Below are 21,947 nucleotides of genomic sequence, written 5' to 3' on the forward strand. Positions count from 1 at the left end.
ACGGCGACCTAAGTTATCGTTGAGGAAGTGCTGTCCTGTTTTCTTTTTCCTTTCTCATTTATCATCATTAAAACACAATCTTTGAAATATTTGTATAGCCTACAATATTGGAATTATACGGCGACCTAAGTTATCTTTTAGGAAGTGCTGTCCCGTTTTCTTTTTCCTCTCTCATTTATCATCATTAAAACACAATCTTTGAAATATTTGTATAGTCTACAATATGGAATCATGCGGCGACCTACCTTATCGTTGAGGAAGTGCTGTCCCTTTTTCTTTTTCCCTTTCTCATTCAGTTTGACAATTTGATGCAGCATGTCTATCTACATCACATCACGGGTCACGTTTACAATGGGTTACCATACTTGGTGGACTTTCAAAATGGGTTAATTGGTCAAAAGAAATTTCCAAATCATCTACTCCGTCAAATAATGGAGCAGGTTTTATGGGCTCCTCTCAGCTGATTCTCAAATGTAATTGTAAACGAAAGAAAAAAGGTAGGCTACTCTACCCCAACCTATATTTCTATATAAATGCTTCATTTGCATCCTCAGATTAATGGTACATGTTAATGCAGTGCATTAACCATCGATTGATTGTTTGAGTGTAAGCCTGGTGAGAGTGGAATTATCATATAGTATCATGGCCTCATGCAAACCAAATCTTCTTTTCCTGCAAATTTGGTGTCTTTCAGCAGGTATATTGTATCTATTTATCTATGTATTTTGTGCAGGCAGGGTTGTAATTTCTATATATATATATATTTTGGTTGCTAATGCGCTGGATCATCATGCTGCTTTATGGACTGTAGGTGTACTGCTTCTGGCAATGATGGCATCCACTGCACAAGGAAATGAGATGAGCGGTCATAGTCGTAAGCTGATAGGAGGTGAATATAATTCCATTGCTACCGTTTAATACTAATGTCTAACTGCAATTTTAATTGGGAAGAGGAGGGGCTCTGCTGCCATGATAATGTTGAATGGATTTGTGATGTGTGATATCTACAGCGTGCCCTCTCGTATGCTTTGACGTCTCATATACGACTTGCACATCGTCTGGAGACAAACACCTGCAATCCTCTTGCAATTGCTGTCTTCTCAAAAAGGCTATGCCAAACTCGGGTACCTGCACTCTGCATCTCAAGGATGGCACCGAGGTCTCCTGTACTTGATCGAATGGCAGATATCCAGAGGAAATTTAGAAGTGATTATCCAGATCTAATTATGGAGGCTTCTGTTGTAACTACTAATAATGGATGGTAGTAATAACTAAATAAAGAAGCCCAAAACTTTCAATCTCTATTTTCAAGAAGTCCCCTTTTAAAATAATGTTTTTCATTTCATTTCATTTCCTATTAAAATTGGAAAAAGGTGGTTTGAATCCGTCGTTGTACATATCAGATGGAATTGGGCAAACAAAAATTTAATTATAGTGCGAAGTCTTAATCATGTGACATTATTATAATTGTTTTATTTGAATCTCATTTTAAAAGTAAGTGTATTTTTTTTCAAATTAGAGAGTTAAAATATATTTATATTATTTTTTAATATAGTATATCTTATTATTATTTCCTGCCACAATAGGGTAATAGGGTAATAATGTGTTAAAAAAATTGATGTTAACATTAAATTTAAATTGTCCAAAAATTTATGAAACTTTTCCAAAGTTTAATATTATAAATTAAAATTTATTATTTTTAAACCATATTTAAATTTATTTATCTAAAATACTATTGGTTCAATTCTTTCACCTCTTATTATGTAATGATGGCAGATGTACTTCACTATTAATTATCTTTCATATTTTGAATGTTGCTCAGTTAAGCCAAGTAATAATTATCTTTCATATTTTGAATGTAGCCCAGTTAAGCCAAGTAATAAAGTTGTAATCATTTAATGTGGATAAAATCCGAGGGCATTCGTTGTTGATCTCTAGGATTGGATGGATTGGCATATGCATCATCCATCAAATCGTACCTTTCCTGAGGAAAAAAATATCGTACTTTTCCCAGCACTAATTTCATCAATGGCAGTTAAAACTTGCGAAGACAAATTGTTGGCTTGTTTGGGCCTAACCCAGGTTCAGAGTTAATTAGCCAAACAAATCCCTGTACTACTGACCCTTTTGGCAAGAGCATGCGGAGCGCGGACTGAGGTCTCACCCAAAGCAGTATGTGCGGATGCCAGAACCAAGTTTCCGCACCTTTGAGATGTCTGAGGGGTCGGTTTATTCCAACTATGAATACCTTCGTGCAAGTCACTTCGCGCACTTTCCTGACTCGTGAAACTCTCGCGCTCTGTTATAATCGCCTTCGCGCAGATAAAAATAAAACTTTGAATTAAATGAAGGAGTTGCAACTCACAGGTGTGTACAGCACCTAGAGACTGCACTCAAACAAAGAGGAGACTCTCTCTCTCTCGTTCACTCTACCTTACGTCAAATGAATATTACAATATTAAATACATCACTAGAAATTAGGTAGTTGTGAACAACCTCCTAAACTCTAGGAACAAATCCTAAACTAAGGAGATGCATTACAACCATATAACCATTTCTCCATTATTTTTAACTCCCCCCCTTAATGAAGAAAGGGTTATTTTGCACTCCTAACATCCCTCTAAATAACTCAAACTTTACTCGCCCTAGAGGCTTAGTAAAAATATCAGCTAAATTATCACAAGTGTTACAATAATCCACACATATTTCTTTAGACTGTATCTTTTCTCGAACAAAGTGAAACTGAGTGTTAATATGTTTGGTATTTTTATGGAAAACTGGATTGTATGCAAGCTTTATTGTGCTCTGGTTGTCAGTTTTGATGCTGGTTGCTTCTTTCTGTCCTTCACCTGCATCACTAAGCAATCTCCCAGTTTGTCACTCAGATCCTTGACTCTGGCCATAAATCCAGCAACGGACTCATTCTCGTCCATCTTCAATGCAAACAGTTTTCCCTTGAGTGCCAGAACATGATTTGTATTCTGAGTCTCGTACAAGTTCTTGATTGTTGTCCATATATCAGCGGCCGACTTAGAATCTCTGATATGTGGGATAATATTGTCCTTAATGTACATCTTCAATATAACTTTTACTTTCGTCTCTCTTTTATCCCAATCTTGTTCTTGGGTTGCTGTTCCAGATCTTTGCTCATTTCCCTCAATGATCGACCATGCATTTACGCTCTCCAGCAAAGTTTGCATTTTGAATTTCCAGTTGGAGAAATTCGATCCATCGAGTTTGCAAGACTCGTTGAGATATGATTATATACTGTTATTCATTTTCGCCCAACTGAACACTCCAATCGGCCACCACTAGGCAAGTCCGATCTGCTACCACCGAACAGATCAGGAACTTCACTGTGCCACCACCGGGCAAGTCCGATCTGCTGCCACCGAACAGATCAGGGACTTCACTGTGCCACCACCGGGAAAAACTGATCTGCTACCACCGAACACATCAACAAACAAGCTCCAACACGCCACCACCGGGCAAAGGCAATCTGCTTCCACCGAACAGATCGAGGAGCTGCACTGCGCCACCACCGGGCAAAAAACCGATCTACTTCCACCGAGCAAATCACAGAGCTCTGATTTGCCACCACAGGGTAGGTCTGATCTGCTACCTCCAAGCAGATCAAGGAACCTCAATTCGCCACCACCGAGCAAATCAAATCTGCTACCACCGAGCAGAAATCTCCACGTGCCACCACCGGGCAACTCCGATCTGCAATGAAAAATTGCAGATTTTTAGAGAGAAATAGGTTGGCTCTTTGGCGCTCTGAACAGCCACGAATCCGCCCCAAGTGCATGGAAATTGGCGCGATTAATAGCCACAAATCCGTGCCAATTCAGTCACGATTTCGATGGTGCACTTATCAGCCTCAAACCCGCGCCAATGGGCGCGTCTGTTCTCTAAAAAATCACGCCAGTCGCTTGTTCTGTTCTGTATTCGCGCGATTGTCTGCAAAAAATCCGCGCCAACTGCTGCTTCTTCTAAGAAAAACAAATTGTGCTCCAACCCTTTCTTCGGCTCAGATATGATCAGTCATTTGAGACCCTTCGCTCCAGGTGTTACTGTAGTTCCACCTGATCACACAGTTACATTTACATGCTCTCCTACCACTATAGATATGTAACTAATGATAGATCCCTAAAAAAAAATTAAAGCTATCTCTACCCTAAGCTCTGATACCAAGATAAAAATCAAACTTTGAATTAAATGAAGGAGTTGCAGCTCACAGGTGTGTACACCACCTGGAGACTACACTCAAACAAAGAGGAGACTCTCTCTCTCATTCACTCTACCTTACATCAAATGAATATTACAATATTAAATACATCATTGAAAATTAGGTAGTTTTGAACAACCTCCTAAACTCTAGGAACAAATCCTAAACTAAGGAGATGCGTTACAACCATATAACCATTTCTCCATTATTTTTAACTCGCGCAACACTGCCTTAGTAGTGATCCGTTACTTCCACAGGTTACACTGTGTATCTTACGTATCTTCTTATAACAGTTATTTATCTTCGCGTAAACAGATACTTTATATTATATTCATTTTATCAACACATTCATATAACTTTGCGCAGCATATAAACAACAGAAATGGAATTTATACCCAATACATTCAATGCAGAAAACAATAAATAAATACATAGGAATAGTATAAAACTTCTCTTTATTAATGCTTCAATCGGTTACAGACTCAAATTGTTCTGTGCACTCAACTGCAGGGGTCCGCGCACTCAGCTATGGACTACTAGGCCTCTGTGCACTTAGCTGTAGAGCCTTCTCCTACTCTACGACCCAAAGACTCGACTCTACACTTCAGACAAGACTCAATTCTTCATTATTATCCTTCGGTAGTGATTTACAACTTAGAGTCTTGCTCTATTTATACAATCCCATGGTCCATGGACCATGGGTATATTTCTAAATCCGACATTACATTACAAAAATGAGGGTAGACAACCCTAGGACTCATTTACAATCTTCGCGCTCCGCACCAACAAAACACGGAGCCTTTAGATCGAATTTGATCAAAATTTAGGCTTTAAGCCCCAAAACTTGCCTTGGGGGACCCTGCACCTAATAGGCCCCCAACACAAACATCGTGACTCGCTCTCGAGTCACTCTGACGGTGTGGAGATCTTCTTACAGAGACCTCCCAATTCTATCTGAACTACTGTAAGATCGACATCGCACTGAGCAGCTACTTGTTGTATTTCCTACACACGATGTTCAGAGACTGTTGTAGCTGAATTGCTGCCCTGCACCTGTTTATAGTCTCGCGCCTCCTTTCAGTTGTCTAGTGCACTAAAACTGTGCTTCTGTCGGTTAGTCAGATAGCCGGGCCACCCGTGTATGGCTTCAACTGACTTCCATTCACTTTTCCTGGGAAAGGTTCTCCATTTAACTTTACCAATTGTATCGTGCCTCCGTCTATGACCTCCTTAATAACATACAGTTCAGCCAATGCGTTTTGAATTTTCCCGAGAATTTATTACACTTATTATCATATAGTAACACCAAATCATTCACCTTGAACGTGCACAACTTAATATGGCAATCGTGCTAGGCCTTTTCGCGCTACTTTTGTACATGTTGATGGAATCCAGCCAAAAATTGTTCTTCCTCGAGTTCCTACAACTCAGCGAGCCTCTCCTCCAAGGCTCCGCGGTCCGTCATACTTGTGAGTGCTGATATGCGCAGACTAGGCACGATGTATTCCATTGGCATTATGGCTTCAACTCCATAGACCAGCTCGAAAAGTGTCTATCCCGTTAGTTTCTTGCATGTCATCCTATAAGCCCATAATACTCTAGGTACACGCAGGTCCCAATCACTTTGCTGCATGTTGCATACTTTGGTCAGTGCAATCTCCACTATTTTGTTAAATGCTTCTACTGTCTCGTTGGCTTGTGGGTGATACGGTGTGCTTTTTTGATGATAAACTTGAAATTCGTTTCTCACCGCGTTGATTGTTTCATTCAAGAAATGTGTACCGCGATCGCTCATCAAGATCTTCGGACATTCAAATCATGTCAATACATGTTCAAACAAAAACTTCGCAGCTGTGGTAGCCATGCAATCTTTTACCGGTTGTGCTTCTGCCCAACGAGTCAGGTACTCTGTCGCAGTGATAATATATCTCACAACCGTTTTTTCTTGAGGTTTGATAGGTCCTACAAAGTAGATCGCCCACTTTTCAAAGGGCTGCAACGTCATTTGTGGATTCAAAGGCATCTCGTCCCTCCGCGATGGTTTACCTGTTCTTTGACATACATCATAGGCCTCGCAATGTGCTTTTTAATCCTGATGAAGGGTAGGCCACCACAACCCTGTGTAGAGAATATTTTTCGCAGTCACTCTCCCTGCATAGTGTCCTCCCATAGTGCCCCCATGAGCATCTGCAAGGATATGGCTTCGTTCAAATTCAGGTACATACCTTCGTAGTATCTCATCATTGCCCATCTTATATAGGTGCCCCACAATGACAAAGCTGCACGCACCACTAGTTCCTTCTTCTACTGGATGGAGTACTCTTTCGACGCAGTTCTAGTCATGAGAAAGTGGATTATATCTTCAAAGTTTCCATCCGCCACGTGCACAACAAAGAGGTGTGTGTCAGGTAATCCTTCCTCCAAACTAGTAGGTTCCTCTCTTGTCTCAATGCGCGACAAATGATCTGGTCCCGCGTTCAGTCATCCAGGCTTCACAACAACTTCAAAATCATATCCTTGGAACAATAAAATCCACCTGCATATGTGCCCCCCCAACACAGGCTTATTAATCAAGTATTTCAGCGCGAAATGATCTGTATACATCTTGAAATGTTCCCCTAGCAAGTAGTGTTGATATTTCTGGAGCGCATACAACATAGCTTGTCCCTTGCATTCAGTGGTAGAATAGTTCTTTTCTGATTTAGACAATCTACGACTCGCGAACGCGATAGGGTGATCCAAGCCCTCTCCACCACCCTGTGTTAGTACTGCTCCCAGTGCTATACATGATGTGTCAACATCGACATGAAACTCCTCGTCCCAGTTTAGGAAGACTGGGATCGGCGCAATGACCATTTTTTCTTTCAATACATCCAGGCTTCTCTTATAGTCATCATTCTAGTAGACACTACCTCCAAACTTATGCAGGGGGACTACCACTACACTACAACCCTCCAAATAGCGGGGGCTTCCACTCCCCTGTCGCCCCCTCACTACACCTGGCACATACGTATCACATGTGGAACTAGTCATGCAATGAATACAACACATACCCAACAAACATTGTCTTCTTTGGTTTGGTTGATGTTTAAGGGATTGGATCAAGCAATAAGTTTGAGTTGAAGTGGGGTCTCCAAATGTGTCCACAATATATACAAAATTCACTTATATGTGGGGCTTTCAGGTATGCATATTCTCTCTCACTTTATGAGATGAATAATATATATTTGGTTTAAGTCTTGAGAATTCATGTACACTCTACCACACATTTCTTGACGAATTTAAGGGAAATATCCGTGGAGTAATATCTCCTTATCTTATGAGAATATTTAGAGGTAACATGGATCTCATGATGATATGTGTCAACCACAAAAATACAAAGCAATGAAAATGTATAATTCTTTTAGCATTCTAAAATTCCTTTGCAATTCCAATCATCATTCTGGACTTTTCCCTATCGCTACGATGTGTGTAACTTGATTCCATGTGACACCACCTCGCACGCCCACACCCTCTTTTCCCATACACATCCCCCATATGATCCATGTCACTTTTTTTTGTTATGCTCCTAGAACGGAATTCTCTCAATTTTTTAGAATTTTTTAAATGTCATCCATAAATCAACAAGGAATTTTCTATTAGTGGATTCGTTAGATGAATTTGATCATATATCATTGAATTGATTCCCTACCATCTAAATTCAATGTCATTGTATCACGTTTGGATTCCATCTAACTTTACAGATTTTTCCTCCAATTATTTTTACGTCAAGTTGTCCCCCTTCCCTTCTAAGGCTCCGACATAGGACAAATAGGAAGTCAATGTGTTGTGTCTCTAAGAACTCCTGTCACACTAATATAGTCTTCATGTACATTTTAGGCCTCGCACAATGAGAAACCTACCCACACAATTCTCAATCCAAGCTCCAACATTTTGTAAGGAAACCAAAGAAAATTGTCAACAACAATACAATAGATTTTATCTAGAATTAGTAGCAAGATCATAGTGAATCTTACTATCTGGTATTAAAAACCATACAAACATATATCATCCACCAATCATATAAAAAATTTTAATGCCATAATTAATAGTTGAATAACAAAACCAAACTAGATCTGTATCTAGGTAGCAGAGGTTGAGATGAGCGGAACGGAGAAACGCGCGGCTGGGGTTCCACAACGAGCGGAGTTTGATTCTAATGGAGAATGGTAGGGGAGGGAGATCAGCTCCTTCCTACAAAGATGCAGTGGCTAACAGAAGTAAATCACCAACTGGAATTAGTAAAAGCAATATGAACTACAGAATCAGGGACAATGAAAAGGAAACAGAAGGGACCAGAACAAAAGAAAACAACATCACAAAGGACAAAAAGGAAGAAGACAAAAGTCTGGGTTCAAGAGACAAAAAAATAAAAGGACCTTGCAAGCCCAAAGCAGAAATCACTCCCCGAGTAATATTAAATGATCCTGCTCTGCAGGAGCACAGGGAACATATGGGAACCTACACCATCATCTATAAATTCATGGGACTATGGCCCACTGAAAAGGCTTTACAGACGTGGATCAAGTATCATTGGAAGCCCAAAGGAAGCATTGACCTACATCTTGGGTCAAAAGGATTCTTCATAGTAGTGTTCTCCAACATCGAAGATAAAGACAAAATATTCGAAGGAGGACCCTATTTTTTTGCTGCAGCAGGTCTCTATATGAGACCTTGGAAAATGAACTTTGTCCCAGAGAGGGAGACTTTCTCTTCGGTTCCTGTGTGGGTAAGGCTCTACTCTCTACCTCTTGATTATTGGCAAACTGAATCGTTGGCTACCATTGGTAATAAACTAGGATGCTATGTCAAAGCTTCTGAAGCCACAAGAAGGGGAAAATATACCTCCTTTGCTAGAATCTGTGTGGAAATGGATCTATCAGGAGCACTTCCGGATGAAGTTATCCTGGAAGTTTTGGATGAGGAGTGGGTGCAGGCGGTAGACTACGAGCATATACCCTTCATATGCCGAAGATGCCATGAACATGGGCATTTGTTAAGAGATTGCCCTCTCAGCAAAGAAGATAACAAAGAAAAACTCAATACAATGAAGGACACCGAAAGCTTTCAGAAAGTGGCCAGTAAAGGAAGGGGAGGAAAAAAGGGATCAAAACAACAACATATTGAGGGGCAAAAAGGCAGTCAGAATAAGTTTAAAGTGATAGAAGAGCCTGAAGAAATTACAAGAGAAAATCAAGATCAGGAGGAAGATGCTAAAGAAAAAGAAAAGAAAGAGGACGTAAATCACTCTCCGGCCATTGACTCTCTAAAAGAAGCAATGAGAAGTGAAACAGAAATGGAAATGGACCAGGAAATGACTCAAAGTGAAACAGATCTGGAAGAGCATGAACTACAAGAAATCCTCGACAAGGAAAACTTGGATCTGGAAGGATTCCTGATGCAAGGAACCAAAGGAGGAATAGATTCTCTGCCCCAAGAAGAATTCAACAGAATAAAGTAGTTGTTTTTATGGAAAACTTGGGAAAAAGGACTGGAGAAAGGTAAAAACATCCACAAATAGGAGCACAGAGGGGTGAAAACAATGAAATTAAATCCAGGATTAGCCACCAGAAATCCAGGAAAGAAGAGAGGCAAAAAAAAGCAAAATGAGCTCCTGATGGAGTGTGGAAAGCTAATGATAGATTCAGGTAAGATGAAAGATCTAACCAGTTACTCCTTTACAAATCTTTAACTATGAAGTTCATATCATGGAATATCAGAGGTCTAGGTAGTAAAAGAAAACAAAGAATGCTAAGTAATAGAATGAAACTAGAAATGTCGGACATAATCTTCATTCAAGAAACAAAATGCTCCATTCAGAAAATAAAACAAATCCATAACAAATGGCTCAGTAAATTTGAGTTTCTAGAAGTTAAAGCAGAAAACACAGCGGGGGGCATTCTTACTCTTTGGAACCCCCAAAAAGTCATCATTGTAGATGTGGAGGCAAAAAGAAATTACTTATCAGCTATCATTCAGCCAATGGGGATGTCTGATACCTTCCTGGTTACGAATGTCTATGGTCCTCAAAGAATAGATGAGAAGCTTGGATTTCTGAATTCCCTGGCAGATCTCAGAAGCAGACATAAAGAAATCCCTTGGGTCATTGGAGGAGACTTTAACATGATTAAATATCTTTCGGAAAAAAAAGGAGGCACCAGAATCCTCAGTAGAGATTCAGTAGGATTCCATTCTTTCACAGAAGACATGAAGATGGTTGACTCTAAAATGCATAACGATCTTTTTACTTGGAATAAAAAAAGAGGAGGTAATGCTCAGGTTGCCTCTAAGTTAGAAAGATTCTTGATCTCTGAGAATTTGATGCTCACAAATTCAAAAATATCTGTGAGTTTTCTCCCATTTGGAGGCTCTGATCACTGGCTGATTCAATTAGAAATCAAGGGAATTGATGCTCCCAAGAACAGACCCTTCAGATTTGAAAATATCTGGCTCTCCCACCCATATTTCATCAGCAAAATTGAAGAATGGTGGTCCAAAGATCTACAGATTCAGGGCTCCAAAATGTTCCTCCTCCATAAAAGGCTAAAGTACATAAAAATCAAACTCAAAGAATGGAACAAGAAGGATTTTGGCAACATTTTTGCAAACAAAAAATCAATAGAGATCAAAATGCAGAAACTAAACCAAGCAATGATCGTAGAAGGTTTTGATAAATCCAAAAGTGAGCAAGCTGAAAAAATCAACCTTAACTGGGAGAATTTATGCAAACAAGAGGAAATTTTTTTGAGACAAAAGTCCAGAGTTCAATGGCTCAAATAAGGTGAACGGAACACTAGATTTTTCCACCTTTCCACCATAGCCAATAGAATGCACAACAGAATCTCCTCAATATTGAATGAAGATGGAGAGCTTCAGACCACTCACAAGAATATCGAAGCTGTGATGGTTCAACATTTCAAAGGCATCACAAATGAAAATAATCTAGACAGAGACCAACACATCAAGGAGATTATAAAGAATATTCCTAGGATGATGTCTAGAGAAGATAACTTTAACATGAACAAACCAGTAACCGAAGTAGAGGTTAGTACGGTGATCAAAGAGATGCAGAATGGCAAAGCTCTAAGTCCAGATGGTTTTAACATGGACTTTTTCAAAGCTTACTGGAATGTTGTCAAACAGGATATTTTGGATGTGGTTGAGGACTCCAAAAGAAGCAGATCCATTCGGAAAACCCTCAACACCTCTTTCATCTCCCTGATCCCCAAACAGAACTCAACCCTGACTCCTGATAAGTTCAGACCCATTGCTTTATGCAATGTTGTTTACAAAATCATTTCTAAGATCCTGGCCAACAAACTCAAACCTCTTCTGCCTTCTTTGATTTCTGGGGAACAATCTAGTTATGTGGAAGGAAGGCAAATCCTGGATAATATTATTCAATCCCACGAGGTTTTTCACTCTCTCACTAGCAAAAAGTAGGCCGGTATGATCATGCAATTAGACATTGCAAAAGTGTATGACAAGGTGAATTGGATTTACATCAAAAAGGTCCTTTCCGTGTTTGGGTTTGATCATGACTGGATCAGATGGGTTATGGCTATGGTTACTTCACCCAGCTTTTCAATTCTGGTGAATGGCTCGCCCTCGGAGATCTTCACTCCTTCCAGAGGCCTCAGGCAGGGAGATCCACTCTCTCCCTTTCTTTTCATCCTCATGATGGAAGGATTGGGCCGAACCATTAAAACTGCTAAAGTTTTAGGAAAGATCAAGGGCCTTCAATTAACGGAGAATGACCAAGCCTTGACTCATCAACAATTTGTGGATGACACCATGCTATAGGGCATCCCCACAGTCAAGGAAGTTACAACATACAAAAAAATCTTAAATGACTTTGCCTCGGCTTCAGGTATGGAAGTCAATCTCTCCAAATCAATTTTTTTTTTCTTTAACACTAACATTGCTATTCAAAGGAACATCTCCAGAATTCTGGGCTTCCAAAGGAAGGTCCTCCCTTCAAAGTATTTGGGAATCCCCCTTATGGATAAACCAATGCGCAAGAGTATCTAGGAACCGGTGCTCAACAAGATGCAAGACAAGATCAAAAGATGGACTTTTAGAGCGTTGAACCTGGCTGGCAGATTGATTTTGATGAAGGCAGTTCTTCAATCCATCCCTATTTTTTTTTTATCAGCCCTGCCAACTCCCAAAGGGGTTTTACAACAACTCAGGAACATTCAGAGAGACTTTCTCTGGGGCAAGGAGGAGACAAGAAAGAAATGGGCCCTCATTTCTTGGAATAAAATCTGTAAACCCAAAAGTCATGGAGGCCTAGGCTCAAACGATTAGGAGATTCTAAGTAATGTTTTAGGAGCCAAACTCTGGTGGAGATGGGTTAAAGAACCAGGGGCACAATCGGCTAAAACCTGGAAAGAAAAATATGCAAGCTCCTGGCAAACGAGTGATCTCATCAGAATGTCAGGGAGCATAAAACGCTCTCACATCTAGAATAAAGCTTGGGATAACAGAAGCCTAATACAGAACAACAGCTTCTGGGAAATCAGAGCAGGAGAACAAGCTTTCTTCTGGGAAGATAAACGGCAACAAGAACCAATGTTGTTGAGGGATGACTTTATGAGCATCAAGCATGAAACTGATGTCCAAGGACTAATAAAATTCAGGGATTTCTGGAATCTTCCTCATGACACTGAGAAATGGAGAAGCTGGAGGAAAATAGAATGCAGAGGGGATGGCCCATTAAAAGAAAAAACAGAAGAACTCATGAAAATTTTAGAACATAGGAAGATCTTGGTCACAAATGGGCAGGATCAGTTAAGATGAGGACAAAACAAAGAAGACATCTTTAATATCCATGAAGCAAAAAGAACTACCCTTAACCTAGATCCCTGCATTTTGGCAAAGTCCTGGCAAAAACTTTGGAGCCACTAAGGATGGATGAAGATCAAACTGTTTATGTGGTTAGTTCATCACAAGAAAATATTAACTTGGGAAAACATTCAAAAGAGGGGGGTTATGGGGCCTTCTAGATGCCCATTATGTGAGGCTAAAGAGGAAACAATGGAGCACATTCTCAACAACTGTACCTATATCAACTGGTTATGGGATTCTTTCAACATCATTTTTCAACAAACAGAAAGAGATAAAGGTAACATCATTAATACCCTGAACAAGTGGAGAGAAAACTTTTCAGAGAATGAGATCCTTAATTTGGCCTCGGCCTTGACACCAAGCTTCATTATCTGGAATGTTTGGAAGGAAAGGAATAAAAGAATTTTCAAGGATGAAAAAACTATTGCCCTTTGCTTGATGGAATTAATCTTAAAGCAAATTAAGGAGACCGTCTCCACCGCCATGCATACTTATCCCTCAATTCCTCCCACTGCGCTCGTATTGAGAACTCTCAAGCAACAGGGAATGCATGAGATCATCCTCCAGGGTCTTAGAAAAAAAGAAAGAGCGTTGGAAAAGGAAAAGGAATTCTAGCATCCTCCACCAAAAGGTTATCTGAAATGCAACATTGATGGGGCTTCAAAAAGCAACCCGGGGACTGCAGGTTACGGAGGTGTGTTAAGAGATGAAGAAGGAAAAATAATTTTCACTTTCCACTGCCATTTAGGCAAAGCCACCAACAACATCGCTGAATTAATGGCATTGGAACAATGTCTGGAACTGCTTAAACTCAATCATAGCTCCAATGTTCTCATAGAAGCAGACTCCGAGATTTCCATAAATGTAGTTAAGAAAATCAGCTATGGAACAATGCCTGAAAGGGTCTCATGGAGACTTATACAAGTGTACCAGAGAATCCAAAAACATCTCCAATGCCTTCGAACGGTTAGCTTCAATCATGTTCGGAGGAAGGCCAATAAACTTGCAGATCTACTAGCCAACCAAGGAGTGATTAAATCTGAGTGCAGAATATATATGAATTGGCAGGAGATGCCTCCTAGCAGGATAAAAGCTATCTGCGAGGCTCAAGCCATAGAGGATAAGGAAATTTATGATTATTAGGCTCGCGGGGTAGGAAATGATTAAATGGAGACAGTGAAATGGATATCATAGTTCATCAGGGTGAGCGTAATGGTAATCACAATTCCTTCTTTAAGGGAGTGTTCATTTTCCTTTCTGGATTCCAGGTTCAGGGGAGGAGAAACAGTAAGCGCGGGAGGAATCCGGTTCTCCCGGCAGCAGGGATATTCCGTATTTTGGGGTTTGGAGGGATAAACTGCTTCACTGGCGATTTCATCTGATTGCACCACTCTCACACGGGAAACGGTATTTGCTTTTTCGGAGCGATCACAATGAGCTTCCTACACGTGGCAGGGAGGTGGTTTGGGAAACCGCCCTTCCCCGCACACTATCGCAGGGTCTACTTGTTCGGTGCGATATAATTCTCCACCGTAGGATTCAGCAGATGTTAATCAACGGTCAAGTTTTTTCGTGCAGCTTGGAGGTTTGGTTCCGCTATACTTCGGTTGTCTTGTCGGAGCGTTGTCAATCTCGGCCGTCGGTTTGTTTGCGGAATGAACGGCCCAGATCGATGGGCTCTTCCGAGGGTGGGGCGACGGGAGTCTTCGTGGGCTTCCAGAAGGCCTAGAGGCTCTTTTGGTTTATTTTTCTTGGGATTAAATGTTTTTCCATGTTAAGCTAAATGGCTTGCCCTAAGGGCTTTTTTCTAAGTTTTTTGTCTCCTTGGCGTCGGGGAGATAATTGTTTATATTGTAAACTATTTTTCCAATTAATGCAATAGAAGGATCGACACTTGCCTCAACAAAGAAAAAAACAAAACCAAACTAGATCCATCTTAACTCTGGATCTACCAAGTGCTGAGAGGGATGAAATGGGTCTAGGCTAGTTTAATTTCCCCATTCAATAATCTATATTCCACATGAATACCATGGATCATGATTATTTATATTATTATTTTATTTTTATAGGGATATTTTATTTCGTTATTTTCATTTTTAGAGTTAAAAACATTTTTTTAATATAATTTAAGTTAGTCAAAATGCTAAATATTACAACATCACTCCCATACTAGACTAGAGAGAATCTCTTACCATGAAAATTAAAGAAACACATGACTATTCCCACCATTCCCACCATCTAATGTTATATCCCCATCCCATTTCCAAATAAACATATAAATAAGTAACTTTTTATCTCTCCGATATTGTCATTAAAACACAATCTTTGAAATATTTCTAACTTTTTATCTCTCTGGTGTGCTTTAATGGTATGTTGAACATTGAATTGTGTTGAACATCATGAGCGGTAATTTATGGTATGTATGTTGGTGTTTTGACATCGTATACTGTTGCGTTGAATGAGAAATTGTATCATGATCACCGTGACTTAAATTTTGCGTTGAGTTGTGGAATGTATTCTCTCGACAGTGAATGGAGCGTGAGTTATATCATTCATGTTGTTCATATTCTCTGTACATAGAAATGGAGCATTGAATCTTGTGTTGAAACTTCTACAAGAAGAAAAAAAAGTGAAATCCAATTCTCTGCCAAGGTCAAGCAACAATACATCTGAAGTATTATTTTTCTATTTCTATAGAGGTCTCCTGCTATGATTTAAGGTACCATAATTAATTATACCAGTTACGGGTGTTGGAATGACCAAGGAAAGAGGTAGTCGACAACTTGGTATTCTGTAATGTCTTTACATTAGAATTGGGAGCAATTTGTTGTGAATGTGGAGAGGAAGCATTTTCTTATTGAATATGTCGCAATTGAAAACGTCCTATTATCCAATTATTTGCAGTCATGGGTTTTTTATTGACATTCGCTCACCTTGATAATCAGATTACAAAGGGTTATTCCAGATTTTCTTATACTGAAAGAAGAGGTTGAATTATTAAGAATTTATTGTCTTTTTGAGGCGGAGTTTCTCGTATTTGAAAGGGTCATATTTTTTTTTTTAACCACATGGTGAATCAGTAACTATCAAGTTTAATCCACGGGAGACCCAGGATCAAACCTCATAGGTGCCACTATAACACCAAGAGCATAACCAACCACCTGCAAGTCGATTATGCTAAGATCCTATGATTTTAGCAAGAGCAGACCCATGGTCGGGGGGTCCGCCCCTCTAGCCGCCACCACAGCAGGTCACTGTACTCAATGAGATTTGAACTTTGGTCTCCCGGGCTTCGCCCGTTTGACTTACCGTTAAACCACACATCACTGTATGAAAAGGTCATATTTATAGTAGGTTGAATTCTCAATTTACCAGCGATCATACTTTTCCATCTGTGGGACTAGTTGCCGTTGCCAATCTCCCTGTAGCTTGAGATATTATCCAGAGATTGTCTTCTGAAGATTTTGTGATCTCCAATGAGGACAAATTTATCTATCACCGTGGATTGTAATTTTGGCATTATTTAGAAGCCTGAAGCATGTGTTTAAGATATTTTTGGTTTTAAAAATATCTCTATTGGCGTCAACATTTTAACATTTTTTGGTATTAAAAATAGCAGTGTTGTCAACGGAAAAACGTGAGACAACAAAAGTTAGTAATTTTAACTAAAATTTCACAAAGAAAAATTTCACAAAGAAATTTAAAAATGAGAGTTTGAGTTATGTCGAGATATTTTTGGTTTTAAAAATATTTTTATTGGTGTTAATATTTAAATATATTTTTGGTTTTAAAAATAGCTATAGCGTTGTGAACATGTCAACATAAAAATCTGAGAAACCAAAAGTTAGTAATTTTAATTCAAATCTCACAAATTTAAAAAAAAATAGGAGTTTAAGTTATGTTTTAGGGGTTGTTAAACCTATTTACATATTTAAAAATATATTTTAACCAACAAAAAATCACATCTATTTTTGAAATTATTTTGCCAAATACCCTTGAAATTTTGTATTTCATTTATGAATTAAACTAGGCCCGAAAATTATAACCATGTGATTTTCTAATTTTAAAATTAATTAAATTATTTTATTATAAACAACTTAATAAATTTCATAAAAATAAGCTACTTAACAAAAGTCTAATTTCATATAAATGAGTTTATGTTTTTTTAATTTTAAAAACTAACTGAACTTTATCATAGATCCATAAACTTAAAAAATGAAAGAGCTATGCAAAAAGTCAACAAAAACAGGAGTCTAGCTTTAAACCATAACACTTTAAATCTGGTTCAATAACCTAAAATAACAGATAAATCAAATTAAATAATTCAAAATAATAAATAATATGTTTTCTAAATCTGGTTCAATAACCTAAAATAACAGATAAATCAAATTAAATAATTCAAAATAATAAATAATATGTTTTACATTATCATAGAGACATGAACTTCAAAAATGAGAGAGCTCTGCAAAAAGTCAACAAAAACTGCAGTCTAGCTTTAAACCATAACACTTTAAATCTCTTTGAATAAATAACCTAAAATAATAGATAAATCAAATTAAATAATTCAAAATAATAAATAATATATTTTATTAATGTAAAACAAAATAATAAATTCAAAATTTTATAATAGAAAATTAAGTAATACAAAATCAACCAGAAATCAATACCTTCCCCAGAACTAATAAGTACTGGTTTTTCCATCCTCATAATTTTGTGCTAAATATGTTCACCAACAATTTGCTTCTATTCAAGTTCATATCTTGATATTGTGGGAAGGAAGTAGGAAGTCCACATCCACATATAAATGCAATATGGTATAGGCAGTAGGAACCTTATTCTTAGAACACCCAGCTATATTTCTATTCAATCTCCGTGTAATTTGCTCAATGACAGGGGAACACCCTGCCATCAGTGAGATGCAGAGTGCAGTTACTGGTGCTTGGCATCGCTCCTTTGAGAAAACAGCAATTGCAGCACTTGCAGTTTGTTTCCAATTGTTTGTCTCCCGAAGCAGTGCAAGTCATGTATGACACCTCAAAGCAATACCTCGGACACGCTGTACATAAATTTATTCACACATCACAAATCCACTCCACAAATTAACATGAAACCCAAGCCTCAGAGATTAAAATTAAACAAAATTTTGAATATATTTTCACCTTCTGCACGGTACTCCGACATTGTTAGGGTGAGAAACAGCAAACCTACAGGCCATATAATATTCAGATGCTCACGTCAGCATATAGATGATAGAGGGAAACAAAAATTGTATACTAAGAAGAAAATTCCTTGTTCCTCTGACGGCGGCCATTATTGATAGAGGTGGGACAGATAGTTATGACTGGGGTGCAAACCAGTTATCCATTTATACAGATAAATGGAGCTGTACTTTGACTCAAATGGGAGGATCTGACTGCACCATTCAACGGAGAAATCTTTATGAATTGCATAGTCTATGTTCAATTATTACGCCAACTAAACATTCGAAAAGATTCGCTGAACGTCCTAATTGGTCAAACCGCCGCCTCTTAAATCTGTGCACAGGGATATTTTCGTGGCCACTCACGCAGAGCCATTGACAAATGTCACAGATGAATACGTTTCACACATCAAAAGTCAAATTTATTGATAATGGTATGAGATACTGGGCCAGTAGATCGGGGCATTTTTCCTTGAGATCTTATCCCCAATCTTAAAGTCTGGTTGGAGTTATCAATTCAATGTATAACTGGTATTTTCCCATTATAAACTACAATCTTAAATTAATTATGGGGTTTCCAATACAGATGATTCAAATGTCCAGTGAAATCATCAGGCTTTAATCACTTTCTTTACTCAGATCTCTATTATCTTTCTTGTGGGAAGGTGGGTTCAAATGGATAGAAATTGAATCCTTTCGTGGGCTTTTAAGGGTTCAATCTTTTTTATAGTGATTTTAAAAATGTAAAAAAGAAAAAGAAAGAAGTAGTTAAATTACTAAAGATAATAAATATCATAAAATGTCAAAAAAAAAATAGTTAAAGTTTTAATAAGTCATCCACTTACTAGTTTTTAATATTTTATTTCAAGATTAAAATCATTTTTATTTTAGTTGGCTCTTATCTATATGGTGTATTTTTCCCTCATATATTCTTTCACAATATTAAATCCATCATATAGCTCACACATAGATAAATATCTTATCCTCATATGTATGCTTAATTTATGTAAAAAACCAAAACAGTTTATGGAAATAAAATGTAATGACAATGAGGGTTTATTGGTAAGTTTAAATTTTTTTTTTAGGTTTAACCACTGAGTTGAGCCATGACCATCGTGGACTATTGGTAAGATTAATTACACGAGTTGTTCATTGTCAAATTCAAAAAGAAAACTAAATACATTAAGCAAGCCCAAGAAAACAGGTTATCTCTCTTTTTCATTTTCACATATTCCATCTCTCTAATAATATCTAACATGTTGATTCATAATTATTTTATAGCCTTCATAATGCTAATTGTTTGCTTGTTAAAATTCATGTCATGGTTATACATTTGGTATCTAAGGTGGTTATTATTTCAACAAATTGGTGGACCTATCAACCACTTAATACGTAATACATGGCATCCCCACTAATATGATAGACAAAAGAAACAAAACACATTATTAAGTATTGAACTGAAACCTCTCAACTATCCACTAAGCTTGTACAATTTTCATCACCCTTGTGATAAATATAATTTGAAGTTTTCCTTTATTTTAGATGACACTGTTTAAAGATTATGTATGGGATTAAAAGCTCTATGAATATTGGTGAAGTTTTCTAATTTATATGTTTTTGATTAAGTTTAGATATGAATTTAGCATAAAATGAACCTTGTCAACATGACAAAACCTAAAATTGTGATTATAATATAATATGACAGTTATGATTCTATTCATTTGATTTATAACATCACCAAATCCTAGTTCCTTTATTCTCCAAAAAACTCATTCCCATTTTCCCAATTTTATGCATCTTTTTCTATCTAGCAACATCGGCATTAGTGTGATGATAATTTACAAATATTTTGAGAATGATCCATATTTCTCTTCCCCCCACATCATCCCAAGTTCAAGGAGACGTATCATTTGTAACATTAATCTTTGGAATAATATTTTTGGAGTCAAATGGGATTCTTAAGAAAGACAAGGAGAAGGTAACATAATTTTTATTATCATCAAACTTATGCACTAGGTATCATTCTCTAACATCCTAATCTTTCATGCATTTTCTCATGTTTTTAGAGATAAAGTAAACAACATAATCCTTAATAAAAATAACATACTTTATGGCTTGATGAGTAATTTCATTTAGTTTCATGTACTTTTGGATCGTGGGAAGTTCCAAGTCATAGACATCTTAGCCAAAATAATAAGCAATAGATGCAATCATGCTAGATTGTAATGTTTCATGAGGACTAGAAAACACGTAGGGCCTTCTCATTTCTTTATAGAGTTTTGATAAAATTACCACCTTTTAACAAAATCCTCAAAATATACTACAATTTATTCTTTTCTAATAGGACTTAGCTGAATGAACATGACTCACATGGTTAAGAATGATTGGGGCATGATCAAAATCAAATATAAAATTCAATGTTCATGAATCATGTGGATACATAAATTACATCATCCCTTATATGGGTGTCCACAAAAATGTTTTATTTGTGTGTGTTATGAAGTTTTATTTTGTCAATTTTAACACTTTAAATTCCTTTAAAGAGAATGTGACTCAATTTTTATGAATATATATATATATATATATATATATATAGATATATATATATATATATAACCTATCAAAAAATTATATTTGATTTTTTTTTTTGTAAGGCTAGACATTTATATCAATTTCAATAGGATGTAAATAGTTGTTTTCCATGGGTTATAAGTCTACCACTTTGGAAACCAGTCTAGTAGTAAAGATTCAAAATTTTAACATTACATATTGTGAAAGTTGCAAGTCTATTATTTAAATCGAAAACAAAACTAACAAAAGTGTTTTTCCAAGAATTGGTAGCATAACTAGAACAATGCCATAACATGGAACAATAACATGAAATCTAGCTCACCTAATCATATCACCCTGACGGTGAGCCCACCTATATTAGTGGAGGAGGATCATTATCTTCTCCAAATAAGGTGAAAGTAATTTCTGCCAGCGTCTTGGCCATAATAGAAACCTTTTTATTGAACCTATCCGCTCTTTCCATAATCTTTACAATGCACACTAGAATTTCTTGATGTGTGTCTGATCGATCTATGAGAACCATTCCTATAAGAGTTTTAATATTCCAATACAAATTCAAAGTTTACATGCATGAATTATGGTGAGCCCAAGTTGAATTGTCAGTCTTTGGGATTCAATTCCCTATGTCCCTATCAACCTAATAATTTGGAGTGAATATGAAGCTATAAAAACCTCCCCCTAAGGCTTTGAAATAGTTCTACGAACTTCTTCAAGAATCGCCTCCATAAAATGAGCCATAGAATGAAGAAAGATAGCTTAAGACCAAGGATGAGAGGACGAAGGTTAACATGCCTGGTAACGAACATCAAGGGTGGATATTCCTCTACTTCCTCCTCTACAATCAAAGGGACATTGTGTCAAAGCATGCTTGAAGGGAAAGAAATTAGAGAGAGAGAAAAAAAACTAGGACTAGAAAATTAATGACAACGACCACTAAGGTTATATTTGAAATTACAAAGTATACTTACTATTCTTTTCTATTGCAATTTCATATAATCTATTTGGTTATTCATTAAATTTTAACATTTTATATAATTAGAAGGATGCTATTGTATTTCA

General features: G+C 37.4%; 2 long non-coding RNA genes across 2 annotated transcripts; one reads left to right on the top strand and one right to left on the bottom strand.

The window, feature by feature from the left end:
- The first annotated feature begins 543 nt into the window (after positions 1–543).
- On the top strand, positions 544–1,304 carry LOC149256940 (uncharacterized). The gene is made up of 3 exons (XR_016245888.1): positions 544–697; positions 812–889; positions 1,011–1,304. It is a non-coding gene; the product is annotated as an uncharacterized LOC149256940 (long non-coding RNA).
- Positions 1,305–17,796: 16,492 nt separating this feature from the next.
- Positions 17,797–18,581, bottom strand: LOC149256941 (uncharacterized). Its single transcript, XR_016245889.1, has 2 exons — positions 18,277–18,581; positions 17,797–18,173 (listed from the first exon to the last, which is right to left on the bottom strand). It is a non-coding gene; the product is annotated as an uncharacterized LOC149256941 (long non-coding RNA).
- Between the last annotated feature and the right edge of the window lie 3,366 nt (positions 18,582–21,947).

The sequence above is a fragment of the Pinus tabuliformis genome, chromosome 6, assembly GCF_031772625.1.
Source record: "Pinus tabuliformis cultivar Carrire ecotype Pingquan chromosome 6, CPIR1, whole genome shotgun sequence".
NCBI lineage: Eukaryota > Viridiplantae > Streptophyta > Pinopsida > Pinales > Pinaceae > Pinus > Pinus tabuliformis.